The following is a 24932-nucleotide window of genomic DNA, read 5'->3' as shown; positions in this document are numbered from 1 at the left end:
AGGCTGTGTCCTCATCGCTGTCCCAGGCTGTCCCAGGCTGTGTCCTCATCACTGTCCCAGGCTGTCCCAGGCTGTGTCCTCATCACTGTCCCAGGCTGTGTCCTCATCGCTGTCCCAGGCTGTGTATATTGAGCGCTGTCCCAGGCTGTCCCAGGCTGTGTATACTGAGCGCTGTCCCAGGCTGTCCCAGGCTGTGTCCTCATCGCTGTCCCAGGCTGCCCCAGGCTGTAGTTAAAGCCTATGGGGAGGTTGTGAATGAGAGTTCTGGCCCTGGGCCCGGTGTGGGAGCAGAAGCGCTGCCACTAATGCATCCCACAGCTGCCACAGCCATATGGAGCCTCCATTCATGCCCGCTGTGCAGGCAGCCTATCAGATGCGCTGGATTACGAGCGGCAGCCTATCGGGTGTGCTGGATTACGAGCGGTAGCCTATCAGGTACACTGGATTACAGTAGCGTTTGGCTCAGCAGGCATCACATGGGTTACACGGGTTTCACTGGCCTGATCCTTCATTGATAAATATCTTTCCTCTCAGGATTTTGCACAGGACATCAATTTTGTTGCAAATGGTGAACAGTGTTTTTTTTAATTATTAATTGTGTGGGAATTGGGGTTCTGCAGTGAAGGGCTCAATGTAACAGAGTTTGTATGTAGCTCAAATGTGCTCTGCCAATAAAATACACGGACAAATTTACTGTGTAGAGTTTAGGTTTATTATTGAAAGTTTTATTACCTTTTCACAGTTTTAAGAGGGTTTAACAGTGTTCTGGGCTGTCGGCTGCTGTTGAAAACTAGCAAGGCGGCTCTTGCAATTCTGTGATGGAGTCGTATAATTTTGTACGTGTAAGTTTTTATAACGCGTGCCAATGTAAGGTACAGAACGTTAGCATTGCGCTTGCCTGAGCTCGCAGCTTCATTCTTAAGGTTGTGAGGAGCTTATTCCCGTAAGTACATCAAAGGTGATTGACGCCTTGCAAATCCGTGCCAGATTACCGAAAAGGCAGGTCCTGCGCTAAGCCAGTTCATAGGGTAATCGGGCCGGTCTATTCGGGGCGGCGAAGTGAAAACGAGCTCTGGTAAGCAGCTCACTTTCCAAACTCACATTTAAACCGGAGGAATCAGCTAAGGTGGCTCGCACACCAAAATTTAATTACCCTCGTTACTCTGAGTACAGTGCACTGTGTGAGAAAATGTAACCCCGATAGAGGACATTTTACTGTGTGCGTACTTTTAGTGTGTAAATCTTACTGTGATTTTACTGCTCAACACTGCTCAGTGTTAATTCTGCTCGGTCACAGTTGATTTAACTCAAAACATTGTTGTGAGGGAAGAAAGTAAAAAAAAAGCTAAAAAAAATGGATAAAATGGAAATAAATGAACTTTTGCAATTGGAATCGCAGACAAAATACCCTACGTTTTTTGAAGGCAGTATATACGTTCACCCATGTTTCAGCCTTCAATGAATGCTGCAATTTGTTTATTTTAATGACCGGATATATTTCCACAAATAATGCCTGCAAATTGGAATTTAATCCCTGTATTTACATATGTTATATGAACAAAACCTTTCTGATGTACAAATTAATTTCAGGTCTATATTATCAGGATTTGTGGAATTCTGTTTCTTGTTGGGAAGTTCAGGAAATAAATAAAATTTAATTAACATATTTTTTAAATGCAATGCTGAATGTGTTTGTTCCATGAGCATAATTTTTAAAAATAATACATTTTATTTCAAATTCACTTCCTGAATTGAAAATGGAAATGACCCCAAATCCTGTCCTGCACTGGATAAAGTTTATGAATGAAAACTGTGCTTCTCCTGTTTCATCACTGTAGGACAGAGACACTCAGATGTTTCCATTATTCTCCTCCAATCAGGGGCTGGTTTAGGCCAGGGACACCAGGTGAGTTAAATCTCTGGCCAATCAGTTCCATTAATCAATCAAACCATGAATTACCAGGTAAAAAGAGGAAAGCAGTGGCACTGCTGGCTCTGCGAGCCAGATTTGAGTATGGCTTCTGTAGACCCCTGAGAGATGCACCTGTCTCCCAGGTGAGGAGCCTGCGGGGGGCCTGGTGCACCCTGGGATACGGGGCTGGAGTCCCGGCGGGGCGGCGGGCTGAGCATCTGCTCCCGGGGCCCGGGACAGCTGTGCTCTAAAGTCCTGCAACACCTTTACAGGATTTGCTTTTTCCACTGCAGATGGTCCCGGGCACATGCTCCCCTCTCATTGGCTCAGAGACCGAACGGCCGCCAGCACCGCGGGTATATAAGGGTGCTTCCCTCGGGGGTTTTGACCCGGCCCGACTCACCTGCGAGGGGACCCCCCCCCCCCCCCCCCACCGCACCTGCCCCGCACCTGCACCGGATCCCTCAAACCCGCACACAGGTAAGACCCCCTCCAGCATTCTGCCTTCTGAACCTCATACGCAATCTTCCATTTAAATACGACATCCTCACCCGCCTTTTAACCTTCTCATTTTCATTCTAAAGTTTTGTTCAGGACGTTTTAATCCGCGCGTTTGCAAGCGGAAATGGAAGAAATGGGGTCTATAATGTTCGCTGCAATGCATGCACTCTCAGTGCAGATGCAGGGCAACCAATTATTTATTTATGAACTTATTTATTTTTTGGACGTGCCTTTTCAGTGTAATATGGAATGACATATTAAAGACATTAGAGTTCAGTAGGATAAATCGTTAATTTCCCAGAGGGCCATTTGCTTAGCATTGTGCCTCATTAATTGCAGGAATTTACAATGTTACATTCAGGTAATAAATAATATGCTCATATTTCATATCAGCACATTAAGGATGTAGCCCATACTAGAGGGGAGAGAGACTATGCATCTCCATGCACTGTTGCTGCCTAACTTACAGTAGGTGATCTAATTGACATTTGTACCTTCAAAGTAATTAGTAAAACTGCATTTTTTTCATCATAATGTATGTGCACCATTTCTAATGGAGTGAATATTTAAGTTGCATAGATTGCAAAGAAATAAAGATGTTGCTTGCAATAACGTGAAAATGTTGTACGTCGCTCTGGATAAGAGCGTCTGCCAAATGCCTGTAATGTAATGTAATGTGCCAGAAATCTTCAGCTATATTAAGATTTTTGTCAAATTAAACCAAGATATGTTGTCAAACAGGAATTGATGGTAAAATTTATTCCCGTTATTTTTATAATGCATTTCTGTCCCTCACTGTGGTGGTTTGCAGTAGTCAGGAGTAGTGGGGGTGACATAGCTCAGGAGGTAAGACCGATTGTCTGGCAGTTGGAGGGTTGCCGGTTCAAACCCCGCCCTGGGCGTGTTGAAGTGTCTTTGAGCAAGACACCTAACCCTAACCCCTAACTGCTCTGGCAAATGAGAGGCATCAATTGTAAAGTGCTATATAAATGCGGTCCATTTAGTCAGACCACACCACTTTCACAATTTGTTTCCACAAATACATTTTATTATGTAATTGAATATATAATATACATTATATAATGAATCCATAATTAATTATATGCTTTAAATAAAAAAAGATTTCAAATTTGTTCAGATGCAAAAAGTTGAATTGTTTAACTTCAGTCTGTGTGAAATAATAGTTTATTATGATTTAAGGAGAATATGTATCTGCACACCAAATTAATTTAAATAATTTGTGGAATTAACCACATAATGAAAAATATATGAAATAAAAAAACTGAGTAAAATATTCACAAATCTAAACTTAGAGAACATTTGAGGATACATTCTAATCTACAATCCAGTGGCGATATTAAACCCTCTGTTAGGGATGAATTAACACTGAATTAGAGTTGATTTTACTTTGCCTATGATTGTGGTGGGACAGTCCTATGTTTCGATTGGGGTGGGATGGTCCCATGTTAGGATTGTGGTGGGACAGTCCCATAAATGATTGTGATATGATTGTGGTGGGACAGTCCCATAAATGATTGTGTTATGATTGTGGTGGGACAGTCCCATAAATGATTGTGTTATGATTGTGGTGGGACAGTCCCATAAATGATTGTGATATGATTGTGGTGGGACGGTCCCATAAATGATTGTGATATGATTGTGGTGGACGTCCATGTAGATGTGTTAGATTGGGTGGGATGGTCCGTGTTAGGATCTGTGGAAGGTCTCAGTTTTGATTGTGGTGGGACGGTCCCATAAATGATTGTGATATGATTGTGGTGGGACAGTCCCATGTAAGGACATTCAGCTATTTCCTCAGGGAATAAAACAAACAGACTGTTACAGTACATGGCTCAGAATTGTGGTGGTACATCCTGAAACGTGGCTTTCATGAATGGCTGAATTTGGCCCAGTCTGCAAATGTTCTGTTTAGCACATAAATTTCAGCAGTTTCTAAATTGAAACATTTGATATACTGGCATGTACCTGTCACTAAATTCCTTTTCCCACAAATACAATACAGCATGTGTTGTTTTCCCCCGTATGTGCTAATTTCTATGAATCCATAAATATGTCATGCAATACAAAAAAACATGACTGCTGGCAGTGAAACTGAACATTTTTCTTACTTCCATATATCATAATGATCATTACTGTAGATGTCAGTGGACTTAATGTAGGCCTATTATTTACCAGCTGTTCATTCCTTATATCCTCATTCCTGGTGTAATTGGTCGATTTGCGGGGCAATTACATTACATTACATGCATTTAGCAGATGCTCTTATCCAGAGCGGCTTGCACAACTTTTTACACAGCATTTACATTGCATCCATTTATACAGCTGGATATCTGCTGAAGCACCTGTTGTACCAGCAGCATCAAACCCTGGGAATCAAACCTGTGACGTTTGGTTACCAGACCAGCTCCTTACCCTCCTTATTATTCTTTAAATTGTGAAATTAGAAAAGTAAAATTAGGCAAAGAGCAATAACATGCCTATTACATAAACTACATCATACCAATAAAATAACACACATTTTCAAGTAGGGGCAAGTTCAAGTTTAAACTACAGTAGTAAGCATTAGGACAGTGTACTCCAGCACATTGGATTTGAAATAAAACAATGACTATGAGGTTAAAGTGCTGACTGTCAGTTTTCGTTTAAAGGACCCCTCCAGAAGTATTTTGAAACCTTAAACAATATTCAGTCTGTGGGTCCCACAGAACTATGGCAAGCCCTTTTAACATTTAAGTGCATAAATTGATTCATTTATGACTTGTCAAAATGCTAATGTAAAATATCTCTAATTACATTTTGACTAGCCAAAACATTAATTTAAGAAATTTCTAAGTACATTTTGATTAGTCAAAATGAGCATTTAAGATATGTATAATTACATTTTGACTAGTAGGATTTAAGTTACTTTTGCTGTTCAGTTGTATGGAGCCCCCAATTAAAGATATCTACAATTCAGTTTTGACTATCCAAAACGTGAATTATCTTAATTTAAATTATGACTAGTCGTAACTCAGATTAGAGATATCTCCACAGTAGTTCTGATTAGTCATAATTTCAATTAAAGATATCTTTAAATCCTCGTGATTTAAGATATCTAAATGATCTTTTTTGATATCTGAAAATAAGATATCACTTTTGTATATATACAGTTTGTAGACTAGATTGTCAATACCTTGTACTGGAGTTATGATTAGTCAAATCTTAAGTGGAGATATCTCAAATTTTAGTTATTACTAGTCACAAGTCCTTTTAAGATATCTACAAAGACATAGTGGATATATTTAATGTAATTATAGATAGTCGTGCGAGGCTATTAAATGTTGAAAGGGCCTGCCATATCAGAACTGAATCTGGACCGTGCAGTGTGACACACTATTAGCTTTAGCGCCACCTGTGGGCAGGAGGGTTTCAGCCGGCCAGTGTAGCAGCGCCTCATCACTCACTAGTGACCCCCGTTGGTCAATCAGGCAACTGCAACTCTGCCTGTTGAGCCGCACATGAAGTGTCTTTCTCTGACATGAACCAGATTTGTAAACTTGCAAATAGAAAGTGGCAGTGAATTCACAAATGTGTGAAAAACAAAAGCAGAACAGCTTGTATGTGGTTGCGAATGGTTCATCCTGTTAAGGTACTGTTCCAGTGTGTGGATGAGCCCCATGGTCTGGTATCTGTTAAGGCTCTGTTCCAGTGTGTGGATGGGCCCCATGGTCTGGTATCTGTTAAGGCTCTGTTCCAGTGTGTGGATGAGCCCCATGGTCTGATATCTGTTAAGGCTGTGTTCCAGTGTGTGGATAGGCCCCGCGATCTGGTATCTGTTTAGGTACTGTTCCAGTGTGTGGATGGGCCCCATGGTCTGGTATCTGTTAAGGCTCTATTCCAGTGTGTGGATGGGCCCCATGGTCTGGTATCTGTTAAGGCACTGTTCCAGTGTGTGGATGGACCCCATGGTTTGGTATCTGTTAAGGCTCTGTTCCAGTGTGTGGATGGACCCCATGGTCTGGTATCTATAAAGGCACTGTCTCAGTGTGTGGATGGGCCCCACAGTCGGGTATCTGTTAAGGCTCTGTTCCAGTGTGTGGATGGACCACATGGTCTGGTATCTGTTAACGCTCTGTTCCAGTGTGTGGATGGACCACATGGTATGATATTTGTTAAGGCTCTGTTCCAGTGTGTGGATGGGCCCCATGGTCTGGTATCTGTTAAGGCTCTGTTCCAGTGTGTGGATGGGCCCTATGGTCTGGTATCTGTTAAGGCTCTGTTCCAGTGTGTGGATGGGCCCCATGGTCTGGTATCTGTTAAGGCTCTGTTCCAGTGTGTGGGTGGGTCCCATGATCTGGTATCTGCTAAGGCTCTGCTCCAGTGTGTGGATGGGCCCAATGGTCTGGTATCTGTTTAGGCACTGTTCCTGTGTGTGGATGAGCCCCATAGTCTGATATCTGTTAAGGCTCTGTTCCAGTGTGTGGATAGGCCCCACGGTCTGGTATCTGTTTAGGTACTGTTCCAGTGTGTGGATGGGCCCCATGGTCTGGTATCTGTTAAGGCTCTGTTCTAGTGTGTGGGTGGGTCCCATGGTCTGGTATCTGTTAAGGCACTGTTCCAGTGTGTGGATGGACCCCATGGTTTGGTATCTGTTAAGGCTCTGTTCCAGTGTGTGGATGGGCCCCATGGTCTGGTATCTGTTAAGGCTCTGTTCTAGTGTGTGGGTGGGTCCCATGGTCTGGTATCTGTTAAGGCACTGTTCCAGTGTGTGGATGAGCCCCATGGTCTGGTATCTGTTAAGGCTCTGCTCCAGTGTGTGGATGGGCCCAATGGAACACAAGTTTATATACATATTAGAAGAACATAAACTCAAGAAATACAATAAAAACAAAATAAAAGAGAAACAGATAAATAAGTAAATAAAATGATTGTCATTAATAGGATTATTAAATAAAAGGAACCAAAAGCCAGACTTGTGTTTTAAAATTTCTTAAATGTCCACATTCTCTGTGGTCCAATAGCAGAGGTTGCCACAGTGACCGCTGTTATATATATTTGAGTGTTCCAAATTGGGGAGAAAAAGTGTAATAATGGCCCATATGATTTCTGAATGATTTTAATGGTCCTAGGACAGTGGTGTCAAACTCGTTGCCATGGAGGGCCGTGTGTATGCAGGTTTTCATTCCAGCCTCAGATCTTGATTATATAATTAGTTAAATTATTTGCTGAATTAGGGATGCAGGTTTGTGCACAATGGTGACCCGACGTCTATGGTGACCCGCATTGTCTAAATAAAAATTTTCTTATATTCTGTGCTTCAATGCAGTTAAACGCATATGGCTGAATGAGTAATTGGACTCAATTAAGGCAGCATTAATTGGTTGGAATGAAAACCTGCATACACACGGCCCTCCATGGCAACGAGTTTGACACCACTGTCCTAGGAGATAAACTGAAATGGCTTCTTTTCTCAATTTTGAATAAATTTCTTGCTGCACCCGCGCGGGGCAATGGGCCTCATCCACGAAACATGCGTACGATCCTATTTGATCGTAAACAGTGTGTAAGAATGTTTCCACAAACATTTCAGCATTCATCATTTTTTTTCTTACTTGTGTTTGTTCATGGCTGTTTCCTTATGCTAATCACATGAACAAGATTGTGCATAAAATATACAAACTGTCAGCATTCGTCATCTCACACACCTGGGATACGCACAAAAACAAAGGTCTGCACATGAGTCATGAATCCCATATTGGTTTTTCATAGGAACATTTTTAAGAACAAAAGTAGAATAATTTAAGAACTTTTCTGAATGAGGCTCAATGGTTCTAAGCCCGTTCTGTTTCTTTTTGAACAGGGGTTGTGATTGCAGGTAGTGGCCAGCAGAGGGTGGGATTTCACAGCTTTAGACACTGGCAATGCCGCAAGGCTGGAACCGATTCTTAAAAAACCAAAACACAAATAAAATATATACTGCGTATAAAATACATTGTTTCACTATGGATCATTACTACAATGTACCTTCATATGGATCTTTGTTCACTTACAAATTATTTAGAAAACTCATGCAGATTATTTGCCAATTTTAATCTATGAAAATGTTTCATGTGGCTGAGCTAACTGGCATAAGAATTCCAAAATTGAGAGAGTTCTGAATTCCCATTATCTGTTTAATGATTTTGTGAATTTGTGAGTGTTGCCATTCTTGATTGTTAAAGTGAGAAACACCCTTTAAATACAGTTTAACATAATATTAATAATCAGTTTCATAATATGTTAATATACAGTATAATTAATACGTCATGTGCACCACCCTGTAAGTTGGCCTATCCGCAGCCTTGTACCATGTGATTTAGTTATTCATGTACTCCTCATGGTGCCTCTATGACTGCCAGCCTGGTGTTTTCTTCTCTGAATCTCTGTGTTCGTGACAATGAACTGAGTTATACATATTTATAAATATATGATCTGACCGTTAATCTGCTGTGTCTGCTGGTGCATTCGTTGCAGCTGTTCTGTTTCTCTTTCTCCATTCTGCACCCTCTTCTCTCTCTCTCTCTCTCTCTCCGTCTGTCCATACCTGTGTCTGTGTATCCAGGTGTGATGGGGGGCGGTGATGAGGCGAGATCATCCAGCTGTGAAACACCCACAATTCCCTGTGCTGTGTGAACCAGGCGCCGGCACAGCTGTCTGTGAGTTCCACAGGTGAGCACAGCTGTGTGTGAGTTCCACAGGTGAGCACAGCTGTCTGTGAGTTCCACAGGTGAGCACAGCTGTCTGTGAGTTCCACAGGTGAGCACAGCTGTGTGTGAGCATCGCAGGTACAGTACCCAGGTGAGCACACTGGTTAGCTCAGTCCGGTGAGACTGGTGAGCATCACGTCAGTGAGCACTGTTGAGCATCACGTACCCAGGTGAGCACACCTGTGTGTGAGCATCACAGGTACCCAGGTGAGCACACCTGTGTGTGAGCATCACAGGTACCCAGGTGAGCACAGCTGTGTGTGAGCATCGCAGGTACCCAGGTGAGCACACCCATCTGTGAGTATCACTGGTTCCACACTGAAACTCAGCTGTGTACGAATTCCACATCTGAACATACCTGTCTGTGTGTTCCACTGCTCAACACACCTGTCTTTTCCACAGGTACCTGCAAAGTACCGAATAATCCGGCACTGAAGGACTGAGGGCCCCAGCTAGACCCCCCCCCCCCAGTCTCTCTCTCTGCAGCCTGGCTCTGACCCCCAGGTAAGGTGGGGTGGGCGGAGGGGCGGGATAAAAGCTGGCAAAACACAAAAAACTGTCTTTGTGTTGGGAGAGTCACTCTAATACTAACATACACACACAAACACACACACATACACACACACACACTCGCACACACACACACACTTGCACACACACACACACACACGCTCACACACACACGCATACACACACACACGCACACACACACACACACACGCACACACTCGCACATACACACACACTTGCACAAACACACACACTCGTGCACACACACACACACACACACACACAACACAACTTCCCTTAATGGCATCACATAGGAGCTAGCACAAATCAATAGTGTACTTTATACTCTTTTATGAGCCAGATTGAGGAAATATGCAGGGATAAAGAAATTAAGAAATATGACTGTTGCCCTCAGTTGTTTGTTTATTTATTTTTTGGCCCTGCACAACCTTTGGCAACAGACGGGTGCGCTAGTTTATTTACTTCATTGAAACAAGAACCTCTGAAACACAGGGTAATATTTATGTGAAACAACTCCCCCAGCGGTGTGTGTGCTGTAAAACTCAAATTCTAACCATTCCGAATTCAGACGGTGAGAACAGAATGTATGGGCCCGGCATGCAGCAAAATGATTGAAGCACTGAACCTAGGGAAGCCATTTCCCCCACATGCAGGCCCAAATTCAGATACATGCACCTGACACCCAGCCTGCTCCTCCCCAAAGCCCTATGTTACCCAGTATCAAAGTGATGCTGTAACAAATCAGGGGATCTTGCAGGCAGAGGGAACAGCCTGTCGCTGTGTGTCTGTATTTACAGCGATGGCCTGGGGAAGAAAGTGTTTTCTGACTGTCAGCTACGCTCAGCATCAGCTTAGGAGCTGGCAGAGGCCTCTGGGTACTTTCCATTCGCTTAACCTGAAAGAATTAGGCCTCCACTGGAAATTATGTGTGCTAGCGGTACCAGGAGAGGCAGCAGAGGGTTCAGGTCAAACAACAACGGCCGTGACATTAATGCCTTGAGCTGGGCTGATGCAAGCTCCCGGTGGATCAGGGGCTATTTAAATCCAGTAGCCCCTGTCCTCCTTAGAGCTGTCCACACCCCACCCAATCCCACCAAGCTTTCCTGATTTCGGAAGCACTGCTGTCGTCATGAAGAGCGGTAGGTAGGAAAGGTCAAAGGGCAAAAGCAGTGTTGAGATGGTGTGAATGGTGTAGAAAGTTCTGGAGACAGGCCTTCAGAGTGAAGCTGAGACGAGCCATTGATAACTAAAATGTGTTCCTGTTCACATGAAGGGCTGTTGCTCACTTCCTGGCCTCCACTGTAGGTGCACTTCACCATATCAAGCATTAAAAAGGGAACTCACAGCTGTATTTACCATTGGTGTGAGTGTTTTTGATCACGCTAAGTATGATTATGTGTTACAAGTCTTTCTTTGAGAGAGCAACAACCGAAGCAGGGAGAAAAACCACCGGTTTAGCCTTGTTCGTATGTGAATGCACACATTTAAACCTGTTTGTATGTGAATGCACACGTTTAAACCTGTTTGTATGTGAAAGCACACGTTTAAACCTGTTTGTATGTGAATGCACACGTTTAAACCTGTTTGTATGTGAATGCACACGTTTAAACCTGTTTGTATGTGAATGCACACATTTAAACCTGTTTGTATGTGAATGCACACATTTAAACCTGTTCGTATGTGAATGCACATGTTTAAACCTGTTCGTATGTGAATGCACACATTTAAACCCGTCAGTATGTGAGTGTGCATGGCCGCATGTAGCTAAATGATGGTAGTAGCTATGCAGTGAAGAGCTTCACAGTGAGCTGCCGACAGTAAGAATCGGCAAAGCAGTTCATCACCGTCATTTCCCACCATCTTTATGATCAGCGCACTGCCCAGGTCATACCATCAATCGGCAACATGTACACATGAAAAAAAATTCAGCTGCAAGCAGTGATTTCCAGGGTCAAAGTTCCTGTTCTGCTTTCTGTGGGTCTCAAAGTTTTTTGCAAATAAAGTTTGGCGTGATCACATGTACTTCTACTTCTGTGCTGCAATATGGTAGATTTTTGACCTCAATGAATAAACATTTTTAAAGATGTTTTTTGTGCAAAAAAAGTGTGCAAACCTAGTTTACCAGGTCTTCTTGCTCCTCAACTCATCCCCTTCCTGCACCTCCTTTAGATCTCATTTTGCCTTAGATCTTAGATGGGAAGGCTACTATCATCTGCAACTTCAAGATGCTGGACTTGTTATCCAGAACTACTGTCCCGTCTAGCTTCCCTTTCTCTCTAAAACCCTCGAACTTGCTGTTTTCAACTGAGTCTTTCTTTTAATCAAGCTATATGATTATCACCCGTCTGGCTTCATAGCTAACCACTAGTCGTAGTCCTCTTTGCAGTCAGTGAAGAGCTCTACTCTACTGAGGCATCTAATATCTCTTCCATTCTGATCCCCATTCACCTCCCTGCCACCCTCCATACATTTGACCACCACCTCTTGCTGTCTTCTCAGACTACATATCAATGGCAGAGCTCTCACCTGGCTTGCTTCTGACCTCCATAGCCACTCCTTCCAGGTTGCATGAGAGGGGAGCAGTTTCCACGTCCTTCAGCCTGTGTACAGGTGTCCCCCATGGTTCAGTCCTTGGTCCTCGCCTTTCATCTCTATACTAAATCTCTTGATTCTGTCATCTTCTCCCATAGTCTTATCACTGCTTTGCTGATGACATACAACTTTTTCTTTCCTTCCATCCATCCAATACATTGATCTCAGCTTGTCTGCAAGACATCCTGAATTGGAACCTGATTTCTCCAATAACTGCAATTTGCACCTGCATGGTTACAGATAGTGATTTAACCTAACCTGGACTGACTTGGAGCCCTTGCTTTTGCTCACAGATTCTCTTCAGTGGCAAACACTGACATAAATCAGGATCTTCAGCATGGCTCTAAAATGGATTGAATCATATGTCTCTCCTTTAGAGTTTCCTGGGATGGTGGTTTATTGTGCGCCCATGACATGCTTTCACTGTCCCTCAAGGCTCTGTACTTGGCCCCCTCCATTTTTCCATGTAAATAAAATCCCTTGGAATTGTCATTTCCCTCATGGAGAAAATACCATGACAGATAACATATATTTAAATATTGGTATATCTGTAACATTTTCCCTGGAGTTTTTTTTTTTTCTCCTTTGTTTCTGAGGTCCTTGACTGACCCAGATATCGATCAAGGTGAGTCATCTTTAAGGACATTCCAACTTGTTAAATTGCTTATTCAAGGAGCTATGAGCTAGGAGGCTCTCGAAGAATTCTTGAGCAAGGAAACACGAGAAACTTCTGCCATGTCTCTAATTGATGTGACTTCAAACCGATTCTTGAAAGAACAAGGACTTTCCACTTTTCCTCAATTCCTCCATCCACATATTTTTTCCTTGCTCCCTTTCCAGGTGTCCTCTGATGGGTGGAGCTTAGAGCAAGGAAAGGAAGCAAAGAGATAAAATAAATGAATGGAATGGCCCCAAGTTGACATCACATTAATCTGCACACCCAACACACTGTTGTTATTTTCTCAGAGAAGGATAGTTTGTTTTCTGGGGTCCTATATTCCCAGTAGATGAAGAGGGTTTTGTGGTGCCTTCCAGGTAGAGGGAAAGGTCACACAAGGGGGTGGGGGGGGTCTTGCTGGGAAATACCAAATCTCAGTTCTGGCTTAGTTGAGCTTTACACATTAGTTTGTCATCGAGAGATTGTAGGCAGATTTGTGTTGAGACCACTGTATCAGAGTGGAGAAGGAGATGAAGAGTTATGTGTCATCATCATAGCAATGGCATAACAAGCTATGGCAGGAGTCGACAGAACCAAGAGACTTAGTATAGAGAGTGAAGGAAGGGGACAAAGGACTGAAATCTAGGGGGCATCTGTTAAGAGGTTCTGAGGATTGGAAACTTTTCCCGTAATGATACCTGGAAGGAGTGACAATTGAGGTAGTTTGAGAGCTGTGCTGCACATCCCCAAGGTACTCAGGGAAGACTGTGAGAGGTAGTGGTCAATTGTGCGGAAAGCTGCAGAGAAGTCGAGCAGGATTTGAATAGAGAGAAGCTTCCTTCGTACAGTAGAGATCCTCGCGGACTGCTAGTAGGGCTGTCTCTGTGTGAGCCAGACTGGTGAGAGCCTGTAGTTCCATCGGGCAGTGTGCTGTTGGCCATTGCGTCGTCCAGAGTACGGGAGGGTTCCGTTTCTTAGGGGCCCATTGCCCTCTTGCCACCCCTACTGGTCTACCGATCACCCGTGGACTGCATGCCAAAGCTGCATGTGAAAGCTCTTCCTGTGACTCCCCTGCAAGCTTAGCTGTGGGCTACAGCGTGAAAAGAAGCAGGCCTGACAGAACCATGTGTCCTGGAGAAGAACCGTTTATGTCTGCACTCTCCAAAATTGGCAGTGGATTGTTCATGAACATGGCTGTGGTTGCAAATAACAAATTGGGCATTCCAAATTGGCTTGGGAATTGGACATTTATATTTATAAAAAAAAAAAAAAACTATTGTGGTGGGGTAGGGGGAGGTTTGGTGACAAGCGAACAGAGATTGTCAAGTGATGAAGGGAGAGAGGAGAGGAGTGTGGATGTGACAGTATCAGAAGATAGCTAGTAGGGAGATTCAAGAGAAGGGATGTAGTGACTGCAGTGGAGAGGGTTACAATGAGACGGACAATGATAGAAGAAGTGGACAGAGTGAGAAGGTGACAGGCGAAAGGAGGGAAAATTTCAGAGTGCTTGAGAGGGTGTTCATCAGGTTGGGTACAGAGCAGCTTCACAGTGTGACAGCCATTGTGTTACCTCTTGGATGCAGAATGTGGGTCAGGTGGAGTGGTGGGAGAAGTACTGACTGGATGGATGTTGAAGTCACCCAGCAGAATCACCAGAGTCCCACCCTCTGGAAATGAGCTGTGCAAGATGTCCACTTCATGAAGAAAGTTAGCCTCTGCAGCCTGACGGATGGTAGAGAACAAAATTGACAAATTTTTGGGGTTAGTAACAGTCACTAGCTGTGGATTCATGCTCTTACCATCCATACAGTGTATAACCCAGAACAAAGAACTGTCTGCTGATAAATTGATTGTTCATATGACATATGGAGTCCCAACTTAACTGAGCTTTTTAATAGTTAGGTAAGTTTTGTGATTTGATTTGGTTTAGTGCCACCCAAACAATTTGAAAGAGCACTCCATAGCACTTGCAAGCCATAACAGACAAAACAGAATGAGTTCTGAGCATTTATTAAATGTAAATAATGTACATTGTGAGCTGTAAATTATAACAATTTGATGAACAAATTGTAGTTAAAAGGATAGTTCACTAGTTCAACAGTTCACTGTTGTGTTTTTGAAATAATTTCAGCTTTAGTATATTTTTTTGATTGGCTCCGAGAGTTGAAACTAGTGCGACCTGAATCCGGTATATTTGTTTATGATTAAGGTGTTCTGTCCCCAAGTGAAAAAAAACACCAAAAAGCATATTATAAAATGGAAATAATACAAAAAAGCAAAAAAACTTGTTTTGGGTCTGTACAATTTCCTGCAGTAACCGCTAGATGTCGCCATTTCTCCCTGTACATGAATTGATTCTGCCCCCTGGTGGGGACACAACCACTACTACCCTACTAAGGCTAAACCTTTTCCAAGCAACCTCAATGTCTTGCAGGGTCTTAATCCTGAGGTAGCACATGCAAGTTCCGTAAAAATGCGCTCTGCAGCAGCAGGGCGCCTTGCACTCCCTCCTATCTGAGTAAAGGGCTCTCATCCCTATCACGGAGCTTCTCCACCCTAGCTCCCCAGTGGTGGAATGAACTCCCTGTCCCTCTTCGAAACTCTCCCTCACTACCCATTTTCCGCTGTGGTCTGAAGACGCATCTCTTCAGACTTTCCCTTGACTAACTGCCAGCACTCTGCAAATCATTTCACTTAAATTCCCCTCTTTCATGCCACTCACGTTACATGTACCTCCATTCCAGCACTTATATTGTAATTTGTATTTTCGTCCTAATATTGTAGCTTGTACTTCCCTCTAGTTTGACTTAGTTAGGTCAGAATAATGTTAACTGCGTGAACTGGACTGTGTTCTTGGCTACGAATAAGTACGAAATGAGTATTGTACCTTATCGAACCTGTGTTTTGTCCTTGTTCCAATGACCTTGATATGCACTTTTGTATGTTGATTTGGATAAAAGTGTCTGCTAAATAAATGTAAAGTAATGTAATGTAAGCCCAGCTTTCAAAGAATGACTGCTGGTAGGCTGCCCTGTTGTAGAATCCTAACACAGGATTTTATCCTTCAGCTTCATAGCTGCATGCAATAAAAGCTTGCTGGATGTTATCATAATAGCATCTAGTGTATGCATATTTTTGCATTTCAGCTGCTTGGTAAAGAATTAATAGAGGACACGAAGTAATACATAATAAGTTTTCTGTTCTAGTCAGCAAGCTTGACCAAAAATCTTAGTCAAACCCTGGACCTGCATCAAATAGAATGTTTCTCCTGTTTGTTCAAGCTTTTTCATTTCTTACTGCATCCTCCATTTGACCTTTATGATTTTAGTAATGAGATACAACCCTCCTCTTTCCATTTCACATCTCCATTTTATCAGAACAATGCCCCATATTCCTTTGCTTTCATTGATTCATAGACTTGCTGTTTGCATATGATGCTAACCTGTGTACATCTCTTGCTGTTTCTGGTGTTCTTGTTGTTCTTCCATCATCTGAATTAACTTTGCTGATAGAAGATTATGTTTCAAGTTAAAGTTTATCCTATACTTACACATCTCATGAGGCTCAAGGGAATAATCTTCTTCCTGCTCTTGTAGTTGGAGGTTCTTGCTGTTGATGCTACAAATCATTCCTATTAAATGACTTCTGCCATTTAAAAAAGAAATCCAGGGATAGTAATGGGCTTTGTTTTACACCACAATCTCTCTCTCTCTCTCTCTCTCTCTTAGGCATGTCTGATGTCAGAACTCTCATGCCATTTCAAGTAGGCAGTTATAGTTGAAATTGCAGGTATCAATATCAAATTCTATCAAATTTGGTGGGGGTGTTACTTAAGCTGTGATTTGTGTGCAGCTTGCCTTGTAGTCATTTTGTGGCACTGGTTCAGGAAGACTGCAGAAATGTCTTCTGCGGGATGAGACAGAGGATATACTGTTGAAATCGTCCCTCTCCGACCAATGCATTACCGTCTGGGACTACTTGCCTTCAGCATTTGGTGGACCATGGAGGAATCACTGAATGGTATACTAGCTTCAATTGTACTTAGTCCTCTTTTAACATGACATGCTACATTGACATATGACCCACATTCTCCACCAAAGGTGCCATTCCATGAGTTAATTGTGCATTACAAAACTCTGTTGCTAAATGAATGGTTAAAGTGTGGCCTGTTCACTCAATACAGTATTTATAGACATGCAACTATTTGGTGATTTATACACTTGTCTCAGTCTGCCTACAACTCCAGAAGTAATGTTTGTGAGGATTAAGTTTCGGGTTTGAGTTAAGTTGCTGTCACTGTGGTAGTTAAGAGCAAGTCATTTACAAAGGAAACGGATGCTGTGCATGTGTCCTTCTCCTGTTCCAGGGATGTTGTATTATGGGGCATAGCTTGAACATGCCAAAACGTGGTATGAGCCTTCAGGTATGTGACTATATTGATCCCAAAATCTTGACTATGGATCCTCAAGTTTGACTATGTATGCCTAGGTACATGATATGAACTTGCTAACTTGTATGGACCTTCTGTATATACTTGTATGCTCATCAATTCTCTGGCACTACAGAGCATTGTTTGAATATGCTTAAAAGTAATGAATGTACCAGCATGAGCCCCCAGGTATGTGACTACATTGATCCCCAGATTTTGACTATGGATCCTCAAGTTTTGCTGTGGATCCTTGGGTACATGGTAAGAACTTGCTAACTTAGTTGGACCTTTGGGATGTGCTTATATGCCCTTCAGCCCTCTGGCAAGATAGAACCCAAGATTTGATCATGGATCCTTAGGGTATTGATTCCTCAGGAATGTGGATTGGAATCCCAGATTTGTAGATCTGTATGAATTCTCATGTTTGGTACCTCCAATAGGTGATTGTGCAAGTGCTTAGTTGTGTCACTATATGTATCCTAGAGTGTGGAACCTTGAAAGCCCTCAGTTACTCATGGATAAATTATGTATCCTCAAGGATCATCAAATAGATATCTATATGGGTCAGTAGTTTGTGACTGTGGAAGTCCTAAGGTATGTACAAGGTATGGATCCACTAAGGTATGGATCCACCATACCCTGGAATGTATTTTGTATCCTTAACTTTCAGTGTAAAATGTCTCCCGCGTAAGCTAGACAGAAACTAATTAGGATACAAAGCTGAGTGTCTTTAGCAATACATACACAATACAATGTATAGCTTCAAATTTTCAATGAATACATGAGGGCTGGAGTTAGGATATTGATGAAGAAAACATGGTTCTCTTGAGGAAACAAGGTTCCTGTTTCAATTAAAATGATAAACATACAATAAAGTAGTGAATTTGGTATCAAAGGGATAGTGCAATCCAGCTGAATATAAAGTTCTGTTTGTCTGATAAGGGGAAGACGTTAAGGTTGATGGATGAATGGGGATTGAGTGCCTTATAGGTGAACTAGTTATATTAAGCTTGCTGCTCTTAAGTTGTTTCATGCTGATGTTTCCCAAGCACTCCTCACGCTCTGTGAATAAGTGGGGAAGGGATCTACCAGTGGGAATATTGTTCTTCCAAAGGTTCATCACTATATTTCCTTCATTGTTTGATTTGGAATCCCCACTTGCAAATGTACACTTGTTCCATCACTGCAACATCCTGCAGATATTTAACAAGATCACAAGTGTCCTCTTTGTCTATCGTTTTTCTCCACAGTTCACCAACTGATCCTTGCGGTGATTGTCTTGAAGGACTGCACTACCTCTGCAGGTGGGGGACTGCATTCACCAGGTCAACTCGAAGAGTTGCCATTGCATGTCAAGGTAAGAGATACTCTGCTGGTTGAATCCTTCCCAACCTACATTACGTATGTATTGCCCCACTAGGCTCCCCGCCACACAGCCACACTAGGCGCTTGAATGGTCAGGAATAGTTTCTGAAGCATGAGACTTATCATTTCTCTGAGGGCTAGGGTTATATCTGGATGTACCACCTTGGAGCCCGAATCATCTTGCTCTTCTGACAAACATGTTTATGCCTATAGTGCCAAAGCATGGAGGCTTGTATTGTAGCCCTGACAAGATCTACATATACATGCGCTATAGATTATCTGGCGCTTTGAAATTGATAGTTTCAGAATTTGTCCTCAGGAGCTTTAATCATTAATTCTAAATTCTGGAATGGGTGAATATTTTGTATCAGATTGGCAGCTCTCCTTTCATAAGCACTGGGTGACAGTGTAGTGTAGTGGTTAGGGAACAGGACTTGCAGCCGCCAAGGTTATGGATTAGACCCCCATTTGGGGCACTGCTGTTGTATCCGTGAGCTATGGAGCAATTGCTTCAGTAGATATCTAGCTGTGTCAAGGCATTGTATGTAAAATGATGAAACCCTTGTTGGTTTCTCTGGATAACAGCATCTGGGTAACAGGAAGTGTGTGTCTGTAGTAATCTTGAGGTCTTTGAGGTCTGACTTTGGTTCTTCAGGTCCACAGGACTATGACTATGGGTGGTTAGGTATGTGATTGGTTCAGAAGCTCAGACAAGTGTTAGTATGGATACTTCGGTATAGTCTGTATCAGAGGTGTCAAACCCAAGGTACGTCGAGCTGCAGTGTCTGCAGGTTTTTGCGATTTTCTCGCCATTTAACCACTTATGAATTGCTGGAGCTGAAACATGCCTGAAATCTGGCCTTCCAGGTCTAGATTCTGACCCCTGTTTTCTCTGCGGTATCTCAGGTAGGTGACTGTACCTTTGGATGTGTGACTCTGATGATCAATGCAACTGCGGGGTGTGGCAATGCAACACCTCCAGTGTGTATCCACAGGTGTGTGAAGGCAAATTGCACGCCCTTATGAATCCTCTGCTGAGAATCTTTATGGATTCTTAGCCTGTCTGCACATATGTAAAAGTGTGGACCCTCAGATCTACAACTGTTTGGAGCTCAAGGTTTTATCCGATGTTATCAATGACTGGTTTTGCCAGCTTTGTAGTTTTAAGCTGTCAGGCAGTACGATCCAATTTTCACTGCATGAACAGGTCAAAAACCATTGCTAATGCAAACAAGAGTAAAACATTTTCAGCAGTACATGCATCCACGTTCTAAGGATAATGTTGTAAGGTATACCCACGGTGGGACATACATCCATGTTCTGAGGATAATGTTGTAAGGTATACCCACGATGGGACATACAACCACGTTCTGAGGATAATGTTGTATGGTTTACCCATGATGGGTGATATTTAGATAAAAGCAAGGATGAGGAAGAAGCTAATATAGTCCTCCTTTGGGGTAGTTAGTTAGAAGAACAACTGTCACAGTTAAAAGAAAGCAGCACTCAACCAGGACTGTTGGACTGTCAAACTTTTCCATCTTTTGAGGAATTATTTGTACATTTGCCATTAAGATACTCTATTTAGTACTGCACAGTGCTTCAGCACAAACACTGCCACCTGCTGGCAAGACCATGAATCACAAAGCAAACAGAAAATATCTGGGAAAGGCGATTTATTTCAAAATGATTAAAAATGCAAATGTACATTATATTATATAGATTATTTTATTACATACATTTGAATGCATGCATAATTCTGTTGATGATGGCCTGTTGATAGATGGTGGTCTATGAGGACAAGTAGTATCTTCTGGATCAAAATGAAAAGCATTTTTCAGTTGAGGACACCTTATGACAAAGAATGAGGCAACAGTATGGAGTAGCAGTTTATGGGCCAGATTTACTGAAGGTTCGGGACTGTTTTCTGAACAAAAGCAGTCGCTACAAGGCGCTACAAGGCTGCTGTATATACACTGGATTTACTACAAGGTGGAAATACATCACAGTCACTATTAGGATGCGATTTGGATGACTTTCCATTTGATGGTTTAATCTAATCATGCATATGTATACCTGGGACGAATGCACTGGAAGGATTTAATTAGGTAAATGAAGTACTCCGTGTAATTAAGCAAGCGTAGCTTAATTCCTCTTTGTGTGTGGATTTTGAGAACTCATGAATGCAGGTTGTGATTTGCATAGCGCTGGTACAGGTACGTAACTAAGGCGTCTCACCCAAAACATGGCTGCAGGGATCAGGGGAAGACACAGAGGATTATGGCGAAACAGAATAAGACAGAAAAGCATATTTTGCCAGTTAACTGAACAGCATGTAGTTAAGAGCTAAGAGCTAAAGTTGCACAGCACACAGTCACTGCACTGCTATATTATATAAAAGAGAAACCTGTGCAAGCCACCCAGATGTCCAGTCCCCTGCCAGCAACAGTGAAGATGCTCTCGACCTCACGTTTTCCTGTGTCCAGATCTATTCAGAGTAGCCTACAGCTGCGGTATTTTCACAATCCTCTTTCTGTGTATGTTGTGCTGGGCACTTTGTCCCAGGGAATTTAATATTTTCCTATCGTTTCTCATTTGTTCTCAGATATATTTGTTGTCTCGAAAAGGGCCTAGGACTGTCATCAGCAAGCAGTTAGTGCAACAAGGCGATTCTGAATTTAATTCTAATTATGATGTTGTATAGGTGGGGTAGATTCCAATTTGAGGAGGCAACCAAGCCAACGGAACCCCTCCCCTATAAAGTTACATTGATCTGAACTTGCTAAATCTAATCCAACTGCAGGAAGCCTTCCTTTCACACTTTCCTTCCACAGGAACTCTGTATCACGGTAGATCTGTTCAGCACCAGAGTGTGTGGCAGTGTATCCAGCAACTGCCCCACATCAGTTAGCTGAAAAACAGAACATGCACATCTTCGTTCACTTGTGGATTACATCACTGTAGAATTTCTCATATGGAGACGCAACGACTAGACTTCTTCAGTGACAATTCATCAGATTATCGGCAAATTATTTTAGCTAAACTGTAAAATGTAATCATTTAAAAGGTTGGGCTAATGAAATAACTGAGCAAAGAAAAAGCTGACATGTTATCCAGGAATATAGCTTTCAGACAGACAACACCTGAAGCTGGGCACCAAGCTCTGTGCAGCGTTGCTTCAGAATATGCAGTGTTATGCCAACGTACTAATCGTTCCTTAGAATGCAGGAGAGACAGCACATCCTCCTGAGACGTGGCAGAAACGAACTGAAGTATTTTTAATATCATTCATGTATCTTGGATTACAAAAACAAGTTGCTGTGAAAATATTTTGAAAAATATCATTTTATTTTTAATGAATGTCCCATGTAGTGTAGGTTTGGGCATAGTAGAATACATGGTACTGTGCTACAGGGGATAAAAATGAATTGGCAAGTCTTAGAAGAATATCAGAGTTCATTCAGGGTTTTTAGTAATCTGACACTGTGCTACTGTCAGATTCTTTTGGCTACGGCTCACTCTGGGCTGACAATAGCTGGCAGTATAGCTATTAGCCAAATATAGCTCACAGGGTATGAGGGCTATTACTGAGTATATGAATCCTGTCAATGTCAGTATTGCAGAAGGGTATCACCGCACAGCTTGCTTTTTAAGTCATAGAGACAATGAATAATTATGAATTTGATTTTTGTTAAATTACTGTGCTGCATCAATTCTTTAATTTCCCGGGCTTTTAATACATAAGATGATAAATATAATGATATATTAAATATATATGCATTGTATTTTGTGAAATGCTTCATCACTGTTATTGAAGAGCTTGGTCTTCACTGAGCTGGGTCTGATGTAATGACTGGGATATTTCAGGTAACTGGGTCTTTTGTAATGGGATCAGCCTGTGGATTTATTTGTAGACGTGTGTGTGTGTGTGTGTGTTTGGGGGGGAGGGGGGTGCGTAAATACCATGTGATGTACTGACTTGTACCTTGGGGGGTTGTGTGGTGTTGTGTATGTTAAAGGCAGTGCATGTTAAATTCATTGCACCCAAAGCCAGCTTCAGTGTGGCGTAACCATATTCACCAACCAGACAGGAATGAAGGGGTCATAGGGTTCGCATAGCAGACAGCTATTCATAGAAAAGTTAGAGGCCATAAACCCTTTGAAGTGTAAGATTACAGATATGTGACTAGAATGTTCTTAACTGAACATAATTCTAATGCTGACGTAACCATCAGCACTGGTCATTGAAACCCAGTGGAGTTGTAGAACTCTGACTTGGAATTTTGAAAAAACATTCCAAAAAAACCCACTTGGGGTAATGACCCACTTGGAGAATGAAGGACCAGGCAGCGCTTGTGAAAGTGGATCTCATTGGCTGCCTGCCGAGTCCCTTTCTTTCCGAAGCGACGCTGTCGCTCACGCTCAGGGGGGCGGTTGGGACCGGCTCAGGAAGGTCGTGGACGTAGCGCGTTGCCGCCTCTCTGAGCGGCGTCCCAACTCGTCTCTGTAATCTAATTACCCAGCTTCCCCCTTTCGGGATCCTGACCTACATGTTCCGACCGAACAACAGCGTGTAATGAGCCCAGATTAGCCCCGGAAGGTTCCGGAACGCGCCGTTATGGAGGGCAAGCGGCCCTTGCCCTCGAGCGGCGGTACGCGGCGGCTGTGGCTCTCCAGGGGTCGCAGGCCCGTGTGCGAGGTCATCCCTTCAACCATCCCTTGGTCTTCAACCTCCCCCAGACGCTCCCACGTCACTCCCCTGCTCACTACCCTCCACTGGCTGCCTGTTATGGCTCGCATCAAATTTAAAACATTGGTCCTAGCATACCAGGCAGTCAAGGGATCAGCCCCAGAATACCTTCACAAGATCTTCAAACCCTGCATGCCAGCCAGACCCCTCCGTTCCGCTACCTCATGACGCCTGGCACCTCCCCCTCTTCGCACTTGCGCTTCCCGATCACGTCTCCTGTCTGTTCTGGCCCCACGATGGTGGAATGACCTTCCCGTGGAGGTCAGAACAGCTGAGACCCTGACCACCTTCAATCGACAACTGAAGACTCACCTCTTCAGGCTGCACCTCTCCCCATTCCTCCCTACCTCTCTGTAATCTCTAAATTGACTGTAAGCTTAGGGTTGTAACTAGGTAGCTGTTTCTTAGTTGACTTAGTTAATGCACTCGTGTCTTAACTACTGCTTGTATTTTTTGCATAGACTGCGTTGTTGCTGTTCTTGTTTGTGTTGGTGTTAATCAGTTTAACCTACAGGGTCCAAGTTGAACTATGCGGTTGTTCCCTGCACTTGGACCGGTACTTCTCTCTAGGGATTTCGACACACTTGTTCCTGGTTATGGTTATACACTTTGTTGTACGTCGCTCTGGATGAGAGCGTCTGCCAAATGCCTGTAATGTAATGTGATGTAATGTAATGCCACGCGGCGGTTTTTGCACATTTCTCCGCTGCGTTCCACCGCCCGATTGGTGAACGGACCTGACAGGCTACTTGGCTTTTTGTCAGCATGGTCAATAGACGGGGACTGACCCTTCTCCACCTACACACCCTGCTGTTCCTGCCTCCACAGCTCAGAAGCTACCCCACACCAAAAAATATATATAGATAAAATACATCAGAAAGTTATTTGTCGGATAAAAGTACATAGAGAATGTATTTGTGTAATTATGTGTGATGTATTATAAATGTATGAGAGTATGTATGTATGGTAAATGCACATAAAATATATGCAAATTATATTGTACTATATATTTCATTATTATATTATGCCCTCTACGCCTGTCACATATACTTTTAATAATACATTTTAATAAATATATGTGTGTGTATTTTCGCGACGCATTTTGTGGAATGAAATATAATGGAAATGCATTGTTCTGAGCTATATGGAAGATAATATATTAATATATATGGAAGATGATATATATGGAAGGTAATATATTAATATATATGGAAGGTGATATATATGGAAGGTAATATATTAATATATATGGAAGATGATATATATGGAAGGTAATATATTAATATATATGGAAGGTAATATATTAATATATATGGAAGATGATATATATGGAAGGTAATATATTAATATATATGGAAGATGATATATATGGAAGGTAATATGTTAATATATATGGAAGGTAATATATTAATATATATGGAAGGTGATATATAAGGTAATATATTAAT

The 24932-nt window shown here is 42.5% G+C and overlaps 1 long non-coding RNA gene across 1 annotated transcript; it reads left to right on the top strand.

Moving 5' to 3' along the window:
- The first annotated feature begins 9011 nt into the window (after positions 1–9011).
- LOC135238229 (uncharacterized) lies at positions 9012–18720 on the top strand. Its single transcript, XR_010325052.1, has 3 exons — positions 9012–9121; positions 9562–9663; positions 18620–18720. It is a non-coding gene; the product is annotated as an uncharacterized LOC135238229 (long non-coding RNA).
- Positions 18721–24932: the final 6212 nt, after the last annotated feature.

Source organism: Anguilla rostrata, chromosome 13 (genome assembly GCF_018555375.3).
Source record: "Anguilla rostrata isolate EN2019 chromosome 13, ASM1855537v3, whole genome shotgun sequence".
In the NCBI taxonomy this organism is placed as follows: domain Eukaryota; kingdom Metazoa; phylum Chordata; class Actinopteri; order Anguilliformes; family Anguillidae; genus Anguilla; species Anguilla rostrata.
This window is presented reverse-complemented; position numbering and strand designations above follow the sequence as displayed.